The sequence below is a fragment of the Chelonia mydas genome, chromosome 11, assembly GCF_015237465.2.
Source record: "Chelonia mydas isolate rCheMyd1 chromosome 11, rCheMyd1.pri.v2, whole genome shotgun sequence".
NCBI classification, from domain to species: Eukaryota; Metazoa; Chordata; order Testudines; family Cheloniidae; genus Chelonia; species Chelonia mydas.
In genome coordinates, this window is record NC_051251.2 from 49,486,582 (window position 1) to 49,502,097 (window position 15,516).

The 15,516-nt window shown below is 40.7% G+C and overlaps 1 protein-coding gene across 1 annotated transcript in view; it reads left to right on the plus strand.

The window, feature by feature from the left end:
* Positions 1-9,084: 9,084 nt before the first annotated feature.
* The window catches only part of LOC102941357, a 93,533-nt gene continuing 87,101 nt past the window's right edge, over positions 9,085-15,516 (plus strand). Inside the window, exons 1-2 of the mRNA XM_007069911.3 lie at positions 9,085-9,310; positions 9,418-9,606. The gene's annotated coding sequence lies outside the window, so the exon portion shown is untranslated. The remainder of the gene's footprint in view (positions 9,311-9,417; positions 9,607-15,516) is intronic.

Consider the following 15,516-nt stretch of genomic DNA (forward strand, 5'->3'; position numbering starts at 1 on the left):
TCAATATGAAGACTGCAGCCATTATCATTTGAATATAGCCGCCGACCTACTGGAGATTCCTAACTAGCGGAGACCTTGAACTGGATTTAGGATATCAGAAAAGGGGAGAAGGCCTGTGGAAGGCATAAACATTCTCTGAATCATGTAAGGGCTAGGAGTGGAAGACTAGGGGGAAGTTAACTTAGGTAAAGGTTTAGATTCAACTGAGTACAGTCTGGTATGTGGACTGAAGTTCTAGTTAGATCTCTGTTTTTCTGAAGGGCCAACCCTTAATTTTTAACTGTTTTTTTTTGTTTGTTTTTTTGTTTGTTTTAACAAAATATATTACAGTTATAATAAATTAAATAAAACATTGTGCGATCTAAATTGAAAATCTTCATGATAGGTAAATTGTATAATTTTTCATTAAGTTAAAAAGGACCAGGAAACCTACAGCAAGTAGGTATGTGTTTTCTCACTTCTTGGTTGTAGAAGGGTGAGAATAAGTGGGAGAAAGAGGGAGTTCAGAAATGGGGTTGGTGTGTTTTGCAATTTTTTGATTTTGCGACTGGAGCCCCTGGCCACAATGTCATTCCACAGAGTCCAAGTTATGTTTCTAACTTTTATGGTTTCAAAGAACACGTTTAAAACATAAACTGCAGTGTTGTGTCCCTGAGTTTGCATACAGCCTTAAACAAGAGCACTGAAGTGTGTCCTATCGCATTCATCCCAATGGTTTAACTATGAAACCTAAAGATGAGTGATCAATGTAAAATGTTGTTAACTCTTTCTGCTGCTGCTCCTTTATCTGAAGCAGCTGGCTGTTATACTTACCCCACAGTTCCAAACTATCTGCCATGTTTTCTGGAGTGCCAAGAGTCATAACTGCCTCCCAACCCGTTGCCAACACCTCCAAATTCTCTGGACAGCTTCTATGACGTAGCTGTGCACTGTCAGTGCAAATATCTCTGACACTTTCCAAAGTGAAAAGGTGGGCAGAGTATATAATAAATTGCACATAACATCAAAATAAGTAATCTAGGGATTACAGTGTTAGCTGTATTAATGTTTTTCATATTTAATTTTATTTAATAAAAATGTTCCTTTATTAATATAAGTGAAGCTGTTGCAGAATTTCCAGTCTGATGCCCCAGCCTGCCATAAAACTAGGTGTTTTTGTTGTAGAATTTAAGTCCAGCTTTCCTGACAGAGTGTCAAAGGCCTTGCTCAGAGAATGTGCCATTAGTGTTTGCCAACTTTTACAAGACAGCAGAGGACAGAGCTCAAAGAGACTGAGGAAAGGTTAGCAGCTCCAGCAATACCTCTAGCAATAACAACTTTTTATAGGGGCAAATCTCAGTACTCCTTTGGGAGGCTGGAACTAGGAGTATATCCTCTTGATTTTATGGTTACACAATATGAGTCAATATTGAAGAAACAGAAAATCCTCCAGGGGAAATGAAGATACCACTGAAGGAAATGTAACCAGATGGGCTAGGTCGGCTGTTGAATTCAATGCCAAAAGTTGTAAAATAATAATTATAACAACAAGGTTGGGCTCCTTCCGTTCACTGATTGTAAACCAAAGCAAACTGACTGGTAGGTGGAGCTCAGGTGCTGCAAGTTGCCAGTAAATGCTCTTCCAGACTCCAAAGAAAACACACTTTCCCTCCCTTTTTTTAACTGCATCTATCTGTGACTTTTTTATTAAGTGGTCGTAGTGTAATGTACTTGTATTAACATAATTCTATTCACTAAATTAATCAAGTGGTTTAGGCCTAACCTCTAGTTTTTGTTTAATAAAAGGGTTAAAAAAAGGCTTCATCTATAACTGTTGTAGCTGTGCACCTACGGTACTAGTGCGAATGCTGATATCACAATGGCTGGGTGACTCACTTTACCCCAATGCATACAAGTGCATGCCTGTCATTGCTAGTGTCACAGCAGCTTCCAGTCCTGACCAGCCATATGAGATCTTCAGGAGCAGCAGCTGTAGGTAATGTTGCAAAGATGGCCCAGTAGTTAGGGTGCTAACCTAGATATGTAGGTTCAAGTCCCTGGTCTGTCATAGGCTTCCTGTTTGACCACTTAGTCTCCCTGCACCGTAGTTCAGTTCCCAATCAGTAAAATGGGCATAGTAGTCCTTCCTTACCTCACAGGAGTGTTGTGAGCTGCTAAGATACGACTGTAATGAGCCATCTAGGTATCACAGATAGCTTTATTGTGCCTTTGCGTAGAGCACTGGGGTCTTTGAGCCAGCTTCTTGCAGATTGCCTGAATGTATTAACTACAAAGGAATGGAGTGCTTGTATTTCTTATACTATTCCCTGTAGCAGGCCGCAAAAGTTATTAGTTCTTCCATCACAATGGTAACATGGAGGTTGAATTATTGAGAGAAAAATGACCTGCTTGATGATTATAAGGTCTAAGAAGGAAAGTCTGCTCTACTGTTGTGTAATGATCTTTGCCATATATATTGATAATCTTTTGTCTGGTATCCATATAGTCGGGTGTGCATAATGAAGTGGGCATTCTCAAAACATTTGACCAAAGTGTTTAAAAGAACAATTATCTAGACAATGTGCTGTAAATTTTCAGTAGTGTCTATTAATTTTGGATGTCTCACTTTTTGAGTGCCAAACTTGACACCTGCGAGTATATCAAGATGGCCACCCAAAAACTGAGGCACAAAATTAGTGAACGTTTTGTTTTGCATGTGTGTGTGACAAATTACAGCTGTATTATTGAGCACTCTTACTCAACTGAAAGAAGATTTTCTGTTATTAAGCAAAGTTTAAATGAGAAGATCTGTGAATTATCCAAAGTCCAAATATTCAATTTAATATATTTCTGTTTTTGGAAGACTCCATAAACCATTCCAGATATTGTAACTAGTGTACCTGCAAGTGCTTTTGGTTTCCCCAAGGTCAAAATTTCTATTTTCCTTAGTACAATGGCCTTTGTCTCTTAGGAAATAGGGATGGACAAAAAGCTTGATGTTTATATTTGTTTAAAATTATTTGGGCCAATTTTTAGATCTGAACAAAAATGAATAGTAATATTGTCTCTTAAAGCTTAATCAGTCGAAGATGCTATTTTCTGTAGAAAAGGAACAACATAGTTTTAAAATCTTAGGTCCTGATCATGTAAACACGTACTTATATACTTAACTTTAAACACGCCCAGTACTTTGGAAAATCTGTCCATTTGTTTAGGTGCTTAAACATCAATGTCAGAACCTAACTTTAGAATCTTATTTTTTTAAAATCTTGGCCAACGTACAGTCAAATCTACAAAAACAGACAAATACTTTTGTACAACTAGTGTATTTTAGGTTTCAGAGTAACAGCCGTGTTAGTCTGTATTCATAAAAAGAAAAGGAGTACTTGTGGCACCTTAGAGACTAACCAGTTTATTTGAGCATGAGCTTTCTATGCATCCGATGAAGTGAGCTGTAGCTCACGAAAGCTCATGCTCAAATAAACTGGTTAGTCTCTAAGGTGCCACAAGTACTCCTTTTCTTTTTAGTGTATTTTAGTTATAAATGCCAGGTGTTACCTGTTGCAATAGAAGGTTAGAGTTTCAGGCAGAATGTGCTTTTTAAGTTGGTAGTGTCCCTTTAAGAGTGCTGCATGCCACATTTTGTGTGAAATAAAGCAGGTGTTTAGTAGTGCACAGGGACGTTATACAACAGAGTAAGAAAGCAAGTGAAGAGTAATTGATGCAATTGAAACAGTAAGGAAATTCATCTGTTTCCTCAGTATGTGCTCAAGGTCCCACAACTGCTAAAATGGGCATTCAGCAAGTTAACAAGAAGTAAGCTTTAAAATATTTATTTTCCGATCCTCAAGGATATAAAATAATAATAGTAAATGTTGATAGCTAAATGAAATGATGAAAAAAAGCCAGGCTTTCCTAAAAAGAAAAGGAGTACTTGTCGCACCTTAGAGACTAACAAATTTATTTGAGCATAAGCTTTCGTGAGCTACAGCTCACTTCATCGGATATCTGTGGGACCATCATGATGCTTCACTGCACATTGGAACCAGCCAGCATATCACTGGGGGAATCAAAATAGATTTTTTAAAAGGTGGTTATGGACTCAATTGTGCAAGGTCTTTACTTATGTGAGGACTCTTCGCTGACAAGAGTAGCTCTGCTAACTTGAGTGAGAATGTTGGTGTGAATAAGGGCTTGTACATTCCAGCCCTTTGCTGCTGTTTGTATGCTGAATGCTCTATTTAGGGAAGGATTCATTTTCTGTTTTACAGGATCACAATTTGGGGTGGAAAAGAACAAACATTAATAAAGGGAAAACAAATAAACCAAAAGATACAATTTTGGATAAGGGGTTGAAAGCATTCAGTTGTACAACAGCGTCATAACTTACACTACATGCAGCTTCCTGTCTTCTTCAAGGCATATAAATACAAGATTTTTTTTACCAAAATATGCAGCACTTCAGATACATGTTTCTGGCTGATAATTAGAGGTGGACAATAGGCGTGAATTCAGCAAAGCATTTAGGCACATGTCACTGTTTTGATGAATCAGGGCCATAACTTGTACTGAGTAACTTATTTGATGAATCACACCTCTTTTTCTGGTGTGTGAAGTGTCCACAAACAGATCATAGTTTTCTCAGATATATTTGTTTAATCAAAATTATTTGCCAGTAATTTCTGTGAATAATTCTGTGAATAATAAAACCCAGTTGCAAACAGTTCATTGCATGTATTGGATATTCAGAATTAAAGTGGTCAGGTACTGTGCTGATGAAATTATAATGCCTTTCTTTGTAATGCATCTTTAGATTTTGAAGAGCACACATCTGAGTGCATGAACATTGTGCTGTCAGAGTAGCTGCAGTCTTGTTAGAGAAAATACACCCCCTCACTGTATTGCATATAAACTTTACTTTTGTTCTTTTTTTCTTGTTTTCCTTAATTAAAAAATAAATGATCTGAGGTTCTAATTATATGATTGCTCCTCATGTTTGGAAGAACAGAACAGTGAACAGTGGTGGTTTTATTATTTGCTTCAGGTTTTACAGAAGAGGAAGTAGTAAGAAGTTACATTTGCTGTGAAATGATTAAATTTTTAGCTGGTAAATTAGTCCATCCATTTATTAGAATATTGCACTGTGTATATAGTACAGACTTGGATATTTTCTCTGAAATGAGTTTCTACAAAAAAGAAAATGAGTTTCCTAAATATAATCTAGATTGGATGTGTGTGCATGCAATAATTCAAAGAGTAGAAGAAATCTATTTTAGAGACTCGTAAAAACTGTAAACATGTGTAACTATAGTCTAGGCTATAAACTTGTATTTTACACAAAATCTCTGTAATCAGTATTATTTCATCACGATTAAGTAAACACACATTTGTATCTGATTATATCATGGGAAATTGAAGGTCATGTCAAGCTCAGTGCTAAATGTAGAAGTGTAGGAGGAAACAGATTTCCCCAGGTTTTTTTTTCAACATCCAGTATTTTTTTTCCCCGCATTTCAAACATACCGTGAAGCAAGTCAGGCTCATTTTAAGGTCATACAGTATATGTGAAAAAACATTTCCATAGCATGTTCCTCAAATGGTAAAGGCTGGTGTCTCTAGGGAAGTTTCAGTTCCCTTCAAGGGAGGTTCATGTAAGCGAAAGGGAAATGAAAAATAAATACGTTTTTCTTGCTTCATCTTTAGGACTCAGCAAAGGGCAGAATTGTCCCTTGCAAACCAAATGGTCACAGATAGTTTTGCTTTTTCTGAGCCCTTATGTCTACAAAGCATTTGGAGCCTGCAGGACCGAGTGTCCCAGCCCGGGTTGATAGACTCAGGTTTGCAGGGCTCATGCTAGTGCTCAAAAATAGTTGCATAAAAGTTCCAGCTTGGGCTGTATCTCTGGCTCTGAAGCGTCAGGTGCAGGGTGGGCTTCAGAACCTGAGCTTAGCTCAAGCTGCAACAATGTGCATCAACCATGCTTACATAATTGACTGTTCTGACTGGGTGCTGTGTTTCTTCCCTTTGAGAATCTGTGACCAGTTGTGAATACAGTGACCAGACAGATAGTCTTAAATCAAGCCATTGTTTCATTTTAACTGCTGGAACAAATATAGAATAAAGAAGGATTTTAAAACAACAAACACACTATACACACCTATCTTACCTAAAGCCCTACCATCCTGTGCTAGTGGGCTAGTCAGGCTTAGCTTCTTTGAACACTCCAGCAGGTGTCTGTCACAGTCTGAACAGCTCCCCAACAACAAACTCCGTTCTGGAAAGAGAGAGGCTGTTTTTATCCAACCAGAGATCCTTTGGTTTTTGTCCATTCCTGGACTGTCAGCCCAGCTTGTCAAAAACCAGTGCTATAATTGACTGGAGTCAGGAGATAGAACCTTCACAGCAACTAGCTCGGGCATGTTCTCTTAGCAGTCATTGAGTGTTTACTGCAGGATGGCTTATCTTGAGCCATTCTTCCTGCTTGTTTCCCTTACACTGTTAAAACTAAATCAACTTATTTATTTAGTAAACACCCCAAGAGCCAGGTCAACATACAGTATTTATAAATTATTACAGAGCAGCTCCATGTCTACCCCGCCCTCCATCCCACAAAATGGAGGTGTAACGGTGCATTCGTGGGTCACAACTGAGAATACCAAATTCAGGACAAACTGCTGAGAAATAGAGCAGATATACCCTAAAACTGGAGGTTACTCTCCCATGAGGTATACCAAACCAGCAACAAAAGTAAACTTCTGTTTCACCACACTGGCTAACAAGATGTTAGAACAGCAGTTTCCTTAGGCATTCCAGTCTTTGCATCACCACCAAAAACACTAGATTTAGATATGAGTGGTTCTTTAAAACCAATCTCATCAAATAAAAGGTTCTTCTGATCCCAAAGGACCAGCCACACACCCAGGTCAATATATAACTCAGATCTTACCCAAAAAACCACGTTGTTGCCAATCCTTTAGTATCATAAAAGGGAAGAAAGAAAGGTGAGAGTTAAAATTGGTTAAAGGAGTCAAATACATACAGTAATTCCAAAGTTCTTGGTTCAGGCTTCTAGCAGTGATGGAATAAACTACTGATTTAAGTCAAGTTTCTGTTTGCTTCCAAATAATTGGAAGGACCTCAGTCCCTTGGTTAGAATGCTCCTATTAGTATAAGTCCATAGTCCATGCTTCAAGCAGGAAAGAGGCAAAATGGAGATGTTTCCAGGGCCTTTTATAGCTTCTGCCATGTGGAGGTAAACCCATTGGTTGAAACAAATCACAGGTGACAAGGTGGTGTTTGGAGTCACATGGGCAAGTCACATGTCCATGCATAATTTTGCTTAGTCACAGTAGAAGTCATTACCTATACCTCAAACAGCACGTTCACAGGAAAGTCGATTCAGGGTAGGTGGGCATCTTCCATTGTGAGTTAAATGTTCTTTTGATGGGCCATTCAATTTGATGGGCCCTCCAAAATGTGCTGGCTAAATACCTTGTGGGTGTTATCCCAGGAGGAAACATTTGAAATCCAGGTGTAGAGCCAATACTCATAACATCAAATACAAAAATGATACATACATAAAAATAACATAATCATATTCAGCAAATCATAACCTTTCCATAGACACCTTACTTGACAACCTTTATACAAGATTTGTTCTTTAACTAAGATTTTAATTCCTTCCCTTCCCCGCCCTACTGAGACGGGGTCTTGCTGTTTATGTATCGCACAGCATTGTGTTTATCTGTGCTCAGTCAGTGAATGAGTGAATATGGATTCTTTATTCTTATATGCTCTTTGATCTTAGATACATGCTTTAAGTGCATTTTACTGACTACATTAACCACATAGCACCACATGGTACTCCTCTACTCACTGCACAGTGCAGATGGGATTAAATCTATAGAGAGAGTTTGTGGAGTAGGCAAGTAGCTAAGAAAGGTGCTGCCCAGTCTCCACATAGCTAACTTCTCACTAAGCAAAACCCAACAGACCATAGTCCACATGGAAACAAAGGGTGGGGCCAGGCTTTGGGGGAGGAGCATGTGCCCACCTTAAACTGCAGCCAATCCACAAGTCTGCAGAGAATTTACGCTTCCAGAGATAGCATTAACATCTGCTCTGATTGCCTTGTGCCAGTCCTAGATTGCAGCTGGGAGCCAGCAGCTCATAGCAGCACAGTTATTGGTCCTGCTCTACTGCTGTTGATAGGAAGCACTGTTCAGAGATTTCTTCAATAAAGTCAGCCAGAATATACTCAAACTGTCCACAGCCCCGGCAACTGCTCTGATTCTGCAGACCCGCGTGGTAGGGAGAAGAATGCTTAGACATTCGGGTTATATTAGGGCCATTCAGTTCTCACATTAGTAAGTTTCCTTCTACTTATTTTAAATAGTAGGGGAGCATAATGGGATTGAAGTTGTAAACTCCTTGAGGAAAGGTTCTCCTCTTTGCACTGCATAGCACAGACGGTAGTAGACAATAATCTTGGTGTGTGCCATTCCTAGTTTCTTGCATCAGTAGTCTTTAATATTGATTTTATTTATATGATATGAAATGTATTCAAATACCTAAAAAGAAAAAAAATCTATTTAGAAGCAGTGATCACTGCGGAACAGATGGATGAGACTATTGAAATTTTATTAAAACTAGTTTGGCAGAGGATCCATCCCAAAATATTGACAAAAGTGACAAGAAAACTACTTAGACCCTGGAATGCAGGAGGAGCAAATTAATGAAAGGTGAGCCAATCATCTCCTAAGGCTGCTCCGTGAGTTTAGGAATGGTATCAACATCAACCTGGGCCATCACTTTAAAATAGCTAATCAATTTGTATAAATGTTATGCACCTCAGTGAATACATTCACTGCCCTTTGTCTTCTTTATGATCATTAACAATTCTATCTACGGCTCTTCCCCTTTAGCCTTGGTAATGTTTGCAAGGTTTATTTGTCCCCAGTTAAATGTTTAACTGTTAAGTAAACAGGGTTTCTCGATTAGATGAAGAGTACCAGCATCTCTATGCTGTACAGGAGTTGATGCTTCAATTAAAAAAAATATCCAAATCATGCTGCTTTTTCTCACAACCATGGCATCCGTTTGTCTTCTGACAGTATCTTCCTTGCTATCCCCAGGACAGATGCCACCTTCAGGTAATTATAATTGCGAAGATTTTTACAGCACATGCAATGGGGAATCCAGTTGAAACATACCAATCTCCTTCTGGATTGCAGACCGAGAACATGCTTTTTCCTCATTTGAAGTTAAATGACAGGTTAACAAATGCTGGAGTTTGACAGCAAAGTAACTGAAATGCACAGATAAACTACAGGTACAGTTATTGACTTAATAAATGGCTTTGTAACACACACAAAAATCAACTTTTAATATTTTCAAATTATTTTTTAAATCTAAAAGGATCTTGCTTGTTTTTCTCAGCATGCAAGAAATTTCCATCTCCCACAAATGGATTTTTGTACTGTCGAGCTGATTACTGCATTATTCGTTGCAAAGATGGTTTCCAGTTTGACAGTGAACCAGCAAATGGCTATTTGTGCCATCCAACAGGAGTGTGGACTGCAGTGCCTCCAGAAGAAAGTGTTCCTTGGCCTAACTGCACATTGAAAGGTAGCTAAATACTGACTGTTGCTCTCTTTTTCCCAACAGATAGTTAATGCTGTGGTGATTTATAAAGTAAAGTTATGCATGCTTTAGCCATTGGTGATGCTGGAGTTTGTTGAAATTTGTATATTATCTTTAACTTGGTCTGGATTCAGCTGTCAGCTTTTTGGTAGATGCCAGGAACCAAATTAGGAACCTTTAGTAAGGAGTGGAGGAACATCAGCTACTTCTGAGAGTGAATGGTTCCAATAGTCCTGTTTCTCATCCTAACCTTTGTAGTTGGCTCGCTCATTCCTATTGTGTTTTTCCCTTGTTACCTTGTGAGGTAGGACTTCCTCTTAGAACCCCAGGAAAAAGACATTGAGGAGCCCGATCTTGTGAGGTGCTGAGTGCCTCTAGGAAGGGTGACTTCGGTAGGAGCTGAAGATGCACAGCTCCTCATAGCATCATGCTTTGAAGGTTTGGGCCTGTGTATTTGTGTAATATACATTTCTTAAAGCTTTAGGGGGGTTCTTTAACATCAGCCTTTGGGCCCCACTGCTGCTCTTTGCCTGCTCCATTGTTGTTCTACTCAGACCTTATGATCTGTTCATTACAGGATATAGAATTATAGGTTTCCTTTAAATTCACTGGTCTGACCCCATCTATCAGTACTGCTGCTGACTTTCTTCTAGATCACAATGGGATTCCACATGCACCCATTACAGCCAATGGCAGTTTTACCATTGAGAATGACAATTGAGAATCTTACAAGAGCAGGCCCTGTGTTATGCTGGGGTCCAGTGCTGGAGACAGCCTCAATTAAGTCTGTGCCACCATTTCGGGGTTATTGAGAGCTCTGACAGAGATTAGCAGAGAATGGATTGTCATTAGCACTGAAAGGCAGGACCAGGTGCTCAGTGGTATGAACTGTAAATGCAAAGAATCTGCTGTGCATTTTTTGATTTGTGTTTCTGATTAAAGAAGAGCCCCATTGCACTTCCAATGCACTAAAAGATTCTGACATGCAACTCCTTTTGTAAGGCCAGATTGTGACCCCTTTGTTAGATGTTACTTGCACAGTGTGACAATTTGGGGAGTCTGTCTGTACCACTTATGTATCCTGGTTCATATTATAAAGTTATTACTATGAAAATTGCCATATCACAAGTGCTCCTCTGTATGCGTTTCCCCATGAGCTGGCGCCGTTTCCACATCTCTGCCAGGCTAGAGACAATGGGGAGTCATTATAACTCAGTGATCATAGGTAAAGTACCTTGGTACAATGGGTTTGCTTGATCTGGGAGTAGATACTTCCTCCTCCTGTCTGAAGAGGAGAGGGAAGTGGAGAGCAATGGAGAGTTACTGAAGGACAAAGCCAAAAGACTCACATGGGAAATACTTACAGAGACATACTCAGGAAATTGGGCAGGATAGGAAAATGGGGTGGATTACCAGGATCATTGGAAGCCAACTTACTTAGGAAGATAGGCTCCATGGTTTGGAAAAGAAGTCATGCAGCTGCATGGGGATCCAGGATCCCACAGAGGACCCTGACTCTAGCCCAAAGAATGCTCTGGAGTGGTGAGGAAACTGAGTCAGGGAAATGATTGTAGGGTTTATTCTTTTTGTACAGATCTGTGTATTTCTCATGTGATTAAGTAAAGAGCAATAATGTTAAACTTCTGTGCAAAGTGTCAGTGCATTATATGGTTCACCTATCCCTATGGATGTGAGGGCAAACTTGGTTCCTCTAGTTTTTCAACTGAGCTGGAGATAAGGAGGAAGAAGATGTCGTCTGAACCCCTTTTGTTCTGAATATCCTTTGGTGTCTATATCCACGTTTGACAGAAGTAAGGTGATATCTATCATAATTTCAGTCTTCCGGTTATCTTCAGGGGAACCATTGATAAGAGAGGTTAAGCACTGGTAGTAGCTTATTATGTCTACGCTACAATTAGACACCTGTGGCTAGTCCATGCCAGGCTTGCAGGGCTTGGGCTAAGGGACTGTTTAATTGTGGTGTAGACTTTTGGGCTCAGGCTGCAGCCTGAGCTCTGGGACCTCCCACCTCACAGGGTTTTTAATTGCAGTGTAGACATACCCTTAAGGTGTGCACCAGCTCTTGTTGCAGTCAATGGGAGTCTTTAATTGACTGCAGTGAAAGCGGGACAAACCCATAGTGTATGCTTTAGCTAATTACTCTGTATTATTTAGCCATTATATTGGATTCACTTTTTGAAGAAAATTTTTTCCCACAAAACCTACCCAAGGATTAGTTTGCTTGTACAGCATTTTGAACCCCGAGTTAATGCAAAATGTATTATTCTTGTGTTTTTGCTGCTGATGCTACCATTCATTCATTCATGATATATTTGTTTCAGACAGGATTCAGTTAAGCTTCTAGTTATTTTGAATTTTGCTCATCACTAAACTTTATGGGTCAGATTGCCTTGCTCATGTGTAGGGCCCTACCAAAATTCACGGTCCGTTTTGGTCAATTTCATGGTCATAGGATTTTAAAAAAACATAAATTTCATGGTGTTGTCATTGTAGGGGTCCTGACCCAAAAAGGAGTTGTTGTGGGGGGTGGGGTCTGCAAGATTATTGTAGTGGGGGGGTTGTGGTTCTGCTACCCTTACTTCTGTGCTGCTGCTGGCAGTGGCCCTGCCTTCAGAGCTGGGCAGCTGGAGAGCGGCGGCTGCTGGCCGGGATCCCAGCTCTGAAGGCAGAGCCACCGCCAGCAGTAGTGCAGAAGGGAGGGTGGCATGGTGCGATATTGCCACCCTTACTTCTGTTCTGCTGCCTGCAGAGCTGGGCCCTCAGTCAGCAGCCACCACCCTCTGGCTGCCCAGCTCTGATGGCAGCAGTGCAGAAGGAAGGGTGGCGTGGTACGGTATTGCCATTCTCAGGGCTGTCCCTAGGAGAGTGTGGGGCCCGGGACACCCTCCACCCCAGGCCCCGGCCCCACTCCACCCCTTCCCGCAAGTCCCCGCCCCGCCTCTTCCCATCCTTGCTCTGCCCGTGCCCCGCTCGCATTCCACCCCAAGCCCCTGCACTGCCTCTTTCTGACTTCTGCCCCCTCCCCTGAGCAATGCCAGGAAGAGCAGGGCAGGCTGGGGCTGGGTCACTTGCTGCTGCTGGCACCAGGTCCCCCACTAGCCCCCCAGGCCACGCTGGATACTGTGTCGCCATCCTTCTGCACTGTTCTGCAGCCACCCAGCTCTGAAGACAGCACAGAAGTAAGGGTGGCAATACTGCGACCCCCCTAAAATAACCTTGTGACCCCTCTGCAGCTGACTTTTTGGGTCAGGACCCCCAATTTGAGAAACACTGGTCTCCCCCATTAAATCTGTATAGCATAGGGTCAAAGACCAGATTTCACAGGAGGAGACCAGATTTCATGGTCCGTGACGCGTTTTTCATGGCCGTGAATTTGGCAGGGCCCTACTCATGTGAAATAGAGCTTTATTATATAAGTGGTTCCACTGAAGTGAATTAGACCTCTCGTGGTTAAGGTGCTATGCAACATGAGTAACTACTGGTCTTTGTGTTTTTTGACACACAACACCATTTCCTCATAAATAGATTCTGACACACTTGATAATGACATGTCCTAGTTTGGCTTTTGTGTGGCATGTGCATCTGAAGATGTGTGTATAAAGGATGAAACCAAAACAGAGTGGGATAAGTTCACCATTGTTCTAAGGGGATGCAGTTCCACTTAAGTCAGTGGAGTTGTGTGTCATTTACACCAGTGCTGAATTTGGCTCAATATCAGTATTTTACAATATGCAAGTCTTAAACAGGGTTATTTGCCAGACACAGGGGAGGCCTGGGGGGTGGAGGAGATTGCTTTAAATATTTATCTTGTAGGCTGCTCTGAAAAGTGTTTGTCTTGAAAATGTTTAACTTACAGAGCAGCTCAATGATTCCCAAAGCCTTACATAAATGTAAAAGGAGATAAAAAAGAGAGTGCTGAAAAGAAATACACTGCATTTGTATCAGTAACTGTTTAATGAAATGAAGTCACTTATTTCAGAGTGCATTAGTGGGCGGTCAGGTGTGTAATAAATATAAATATTGTTTGGAGGGATACAGAAACAGACAGAGGGAACACTAGGAAATAATGAGACATTACCCTGGGCATCATACTAACCATTTAAAGTTGTAGTGATTAATTTTCACGCATGTAACCCTTTCCCTGCTCTCTGATTGGGCCTGTGGCTATGAGCAAAAGACACAGTCCACACAGAAACGCCAACTTTATAGGGTCAAAAATGGTTACTGCATTTTGTGGGTGTAAACATGTACATAGACATGTAGGGCCAGATCTTCGCTCCCCTTCCAGTTGTTTGGGCCAGTCCTGCAGTGCAGAGCGGCTGCAGCCAGAAGTTTGACATAAGCAGCTAATTTGAGATTAGTTTAGCGTAAGGGACATATCTGAGTGGCATAGCATCAACATAACAAGTTTTACACCACCCTCACCATGTCCCTAAATATAGGAGACATGTTGGGGGTTGGCTCGGTGAGTGGGTCCCAATTCACCCCAGTATAGGGAGGCCATAAAAACACTTTTTACTACCCCCCTGCCAGCTGTTCCAGGTGCATCACCAGCACATGAGGGTCTGATCCCTAACTGCATTTCTGTACTCTGACTTCTAGGCAGTACCAGAAACTGATGCATCAAGTACTACAGGTCAGACTGTTTTAGTGCTATTTCCAGCTTGATCAAAACCAGGAAACTTCATGAGAAAGGGTGTTCTGAGAGTTCCAGTGCCAGTTCTGCATGGCCGGGGTTTTGGAATAGTTTGGATAAACATCCAAACGTTTGGGTACTTCTCTGAACAAAGCTTTCTGAATTTGCCGATCACTGTTGAAAACCCAGCTCTGATTTCGTTTGCGGGATGTACACAGATGAGAAGGGAAGTAAAGAGAGATAGTCTTCATAGTTATTATCCAGTTTAAAATTGCCAGTCAAATATTTTGGAAGTCACAACCTCTAATGCTGCACTCCAATCCATCTGCTCTATTCTGTAACACCCCTTTAACTCAGGAAGTGTACCATTTCTCAGCACCTTAGTAATATCACCTAATACCCATCCTCATTCTTTAGTGATTTAAATGTATAAAAACCTGCTGAGACCCCTTGAGAAACTTTGAAAGTCCATTTAGAAATAATTCTCTTTTAAGTTAGCATAGGTTTTCTGGGCCTAATTTTGATGTTGCCCTAGTATAAATCAGAGGTTACTCAACTGAAGGCAGTGATGTACACTGGTGTCAATCCTGTGTAAATGAGGTCAGAAGCAGGCACTCTGTATTCATTTGAACAAAAATAGCATCTTTGTTTCTAACAAATTCATTAGACTCTGCTGCTTATTCCCCACATGAACTCATGTTTGTCAAAACACAGTTATTTATACAGCAACCAATTCTGATATTGCAAACAGGATTACTACTTCAGATGGGGAGTATGTAGCAGGAGCACATGGACTCCTGGAAAGAAAAAAAATTCCTGTTTTCCTACAAGTATTTCAAGTATCAAAATAATAGGGAAAGTAACATAGAAAATATAAGGAGGACTTGTGGCACCTTAGAGACTAACCAATTTATTTGAGCATGAGCTTTCGTGAGCTACAGCTCACTTCATCGTATGCATCCGATGAAGTGAGCTGTAGCTCATGAAAGCTCATGCTCAAATAAATTGGTTAGTCTCTAAGGTGCCACAAGTCCTCCTTTTCTTTTTGCGAATACAGACTAACACGGCTGTTACTCTGAAACCTGTCATAGAAAATATATTGGCACCCAATTGTCTCTCAGCATTCCTTATGGTAAGAATGACTTCAAGGTGAGGACAGGCTAGCCTCATCTTTTGCTTAATCCGGGGGTTGGTGAGATCTAGAGGCAAGGAGGCAAAACAGGCACTTTAAATACCAG